Here is a 4,039-nt window from a genome sequence, read left to right as displayed (position 1 = left end):
TGGAGAAGGGAGGGAGAGTTTGCTTTTGCACGCGACAGTGCCTGCACGTTAATATGGCTTTGGCCCGTTAGAGAAATTATAACGTTCTCTGTAGGAGAACACAGCGTCAACTAAATACCTAACAAATTACTCGCGCGTCTTGACGGCCGTTAGGTATCCAGTTGAAAATACGGTGATCCGTTTAATCGCGCCACAATCGTTCATTCCAACGACAACATTGATTTTCTTTTTTTTTTCTTTTTACTGGAGCACTGCAGCAATATCGAGAAATAGGTCGTGGAATCGCCGAAACGGCTGCGTTTTGTCATGGGCGAAAACAGGCCAGCGGTATCGGAACGGATTTATGCACCTTGACTGCGGACCGGCCTGAACATGCTCTTTCCTCGGGCTGTGCTATATACGTACTCAAACGATTTCTCAACAAGATGGACTGCAGAACCGTGACGTCAAAGGAATAATGCCGCATAAACAGAGAAGCGGATTCTGTCTCGAAGTTTTCAAGCGCCGATGCGCTCCTGGGTAACGGCACCAGAGCATGCGGATTAGCCTGACAGGTATCACCCATCGATGCGTGTGAATGTATTTTATCTCGCCACCAAGAACGCTGAGGCAATCGCCCGCCCGCGCAAGGGAGCAGCCGCGAGTTTTACTGCGCACTTGTCAGCCGTCGAAAGGCCGCTTTGATGTGGGCACTCGACCAAGAGCGTCTTTCACCGTCTCTGCTTCTCATTCCTTCTCAAGAGCAGACGACGAGGTCTTGAAGTTGTATGAAATGCGGAGGAACGCGACGTAGTGGTACCATAGAGAAAGAAATTCAACAAGAGGGGACACTCTTCAAAAACTGGCAACAGGAAAGACGTCACGCCTAGTTTCAACAACATCCGTTAGTTGACGCGAGCATCAGAAAAAAAAGAATGTGAAATAAACTTCCAGACAACGTTTTATTTTTTTTATTCTTTCCCACTAAAAGTGAAAAAGTTTTGCGTGTAAATGAACTTACGCTTTGCAACTTTTTGTTGCGTTGCCTAGCAACAAGCTAGCGGCACGCCAGACGCGCGTGCATACGTCATGCGCCAGACAAGCCGCAGGAGTGAGCGAGGCCGGCCGTACGTGCGAAGCTCGCGTGCTCGGCGACCCGTCTGTTTTGGATATAGCCCATGTTTTTGGGCTCCCGGCCTTCTCTATGCTTTTCTTGCGTATCGTCTGCATTTCGACACGGCACCACTGCACTACTGGACTACGGCAAGGTGAGAAATTGTGTTTGACAGTGTGCGGCGCATTTTAAGCACATTTAGGCTTAGTTCGAGTGGCGCAGTTAGCGAAAAACAGCTCCGCCGTCCTGGCGCAGTTAATTTGAGTTAATGCCTCGTCCTGGGAGATGTTTGCGACGCTTTCTATGAACCCCAACATTACTGTAACTTATTTCGGTAGGTTTTGGGCACGCTTGCCGCGCCCGGCTTATTGACGCAGTAAGCGAAAACCGGCTCGGCCGTGTGAGGCATTTGCGCGTGTACATACATGTGTGTACTGCGTCGTAGCGCCTAAGACAGACAAGTTTTCGCGCATTCTGTGGCCCCCAACATTATTGTAACTAGCGTCGTTATATTTGGGGTAGTTTAGAAGCACGGTTGCCGCGCCCGGCTTATTGACGCAGTTGGCGAAAAGCAGCTCGGCTGTGTGCCGCAGTTAGTTTCGCGTGTACTGGATCTTACTAGTAGAAGTTCGTGACGCATTCTCTGACCCGAAAAAGTATTGTAATTTATCTGGTAACTTTTTGGGATATCTTAAGGCTTGCTCACCGCGCCTGGGGTTGTGAAGGTGTTAGCAAAAAAGCAAGCCGGCCATAGTGAGTTAGTTTTGCGTGTACTGAATTTTAGTGGGACAAGTTTGTGACGCATTTTATAGCCCTGCAACAAGATATACCTTATTTCGGTACTCACGCTTCTCGAAAACGCGACGAGCGATTGCCGAGAGTGATAACACGGGAGTGTTGCATGCGCCGGCAGGACGCGTAAAAGATAACACGGAGGAGCTCAAGAACATGACATTTACGTATTATGAGCGACTGAAAACAGGCTTTGCACCCACGAGTCTGACTTGAGTGCAATTAGAAGGCATTCTGCGAGCGTGTAACATGGTCTGGCTGAGCCTGTGTGTGTACTTCGCGTACCATCGTGTCGACTGAGGCCAAGTTGTTTTGGAAACGCGCAGTCAGCCGTGTATTTGTGCACTTAAAGTGCAGGAAATAATGCCAGGGAAAGGAGGGGTGCTTGAAAATCGGATGTTCAGATTTTATGGCATTGTTTCGGAGGAGTCTTTGCTGCGAAATGTACGTAAAAGTGAATTTATCTGTAATGCCGCTCATTCGCCACTTACGCACGTTTCGCCTCTACACGAAATACTCCTGTTAGGTCAATATGCCAAAATGATACATGCTTGTAATTTACTTTCAGCTGATGGGATCCGGTGGAGCATCGTACGGCAACGACTGCTGCTTACCTGGTGCCACAACTTTCGATGAATGCAGAAGAAGCCCGGAACGAGCATTTATATAGAGCAAAATAAACATTTCATCATTTCAGAAGACGTCTTTCGTTTTCTTTATGAAATTGCACCTGACAGATTCGGTGCAGTCTTGTAAAGGTCAATCGCAATCATTTCTACGTAATAATGAAACGATTCCACGCCAAGGCCACGCGAGGTTCAGCAGAAGCGAAAAAAAAAAAAAAAATGTCGCGCCGAGCAGCGGAGCCGGCGCGGCGTGTACCAACTGGTGTTCAAAACGCGCGCGCCCAAAACCGAAACCGGAAGGAGTCAACAACATCCGCTTGGTGTGCTACAGTCAATTCGGCCGCTGGGCTCTATGGGAGTGTCCGCTCTTGTTGAAATTTCTTTCTCTATGGTGGTACTATAAGCTCGCTCTCCTGATTGGCTGATACTAGCGACGTACAGCGTCCGAGAAGAGGCACGATTTTTCATGGGAAGAAAGTGTGGACGGCGTCTCGATGTCACGCGCAGGTACTCGACAGTCGCATTTGCATCATTATTGCGTCGAATGTAAACGTTGCACAACGGAGATTGCCCACATATGTGAACATACCGCGAGATTCACGCAGTGCCGAGCTTTGAAAAGTTCAATAGCTTGGCAGGCTTTGGAAACAACGTCAAGCTCCAATGCGAGCGCGGGGCACGAACCGAAATAACAACTCAAGGGTTTCCGCGCCAGGCATAGGATCAAAAGGAGCACGCTGCGAGCATTGTCGACGAAAGGAAGAAACTGCAATAATGTCAGCCGAGAGACACTGAGCGCAATGCTGAGGACCCGTGTTCGCGAAATTTTCTTACGCAGGAAGTGTTTGTAAGAGCAGGTGCCAGCCAATCGCGATGTAGGCTGTATTATTAGCAAAGGCGGCCGCCGGCCAACGGGAAATAGCCTTTATCATCGAAAAATCTTTATGGATTCGTCCCAGATCATCTGCTACTGAACGAGGTTTATCGGAGGCACACCCGTATACTTGAAGAACATTGCTTACGTCGAACTTTCGATTTGGAGAGCCAACTCAAGCGCATATTAAGGCTCCCAACGCATGTTGTCATAATTTCGCAATGTTAGAGACATCCACATAGCTTCAAAGTGGTTGTTGCTGTTTGTTTCGAAAAGGGGAGTATGCCGGCCGGTTTAGGCGAAGGGGAAGGAAGATCCGAACATGGGCCGTAAAGCGGCAGCACGGACAAAGCCAAGGAGTGTCCTGTTGCAGACGTGGGCGCTCGTTCACTATACCGCTCCACTACACGGTATCTGGATCGACTAGCCGTAACAGCTCATCTGTGAAACGTATCGCGGTTCGCCTGCGTCCCCGCAGATCATGCGGGGGACATAAAACTGCTTCACCGGGGCCCACTGGGGGGAAAGCGTGAGATATCCCGTTGCTGTCCCTTCCACATAACAAGAAGACAAAGGGAGTGAAACCGCCGTTTCAAATATGCCGCAACAATACTTCCTGCAGCTGTAAAGTTTAGGAGTAGTTCAGCGTGACGC

At 49.1% G+C, this 4,039-nt stretch overlaps 1 long non-coding RNA gene across 1 annotated transcript; it reads left to right on the top strand.

Annotated features, from left to right (window-relative positions):
• The first annotated feature begins 969 nt into the window (after positions 1–969).
• Positions 970–2,584, top strand: LOC142572948 (uncharacterized). Its single transcript, XR_012826176.1, has 2 exons — positions 970–1,247; positions 2,454–2,584. It is a non-coding gene; the product is annotated as an uncharacterized LOC142572948 (long non-coding RNA).
• The last annotated feature ends 1,455 nt before the right edge of the window (positions 2,585–4,039 follow it).

This window comes from Dermacentor variabilis, chromosome 1, assembly GCF_050947875.1.
Source record: "Dermacentor variabilis isolate Ectoservices chromosome 1, ASM5094787v1, whole genome shotgun sequence".
NCBI classification, from domain to species: Eukaryota; Metazoa; Arthropoda; class Arachnida; order Ixodida; family Ixodidae; genus Dermacentor; species Dermacentor variabilis.
This window is presented reverse-complemented; position numbering and strand designations above follow the sequence as displayed.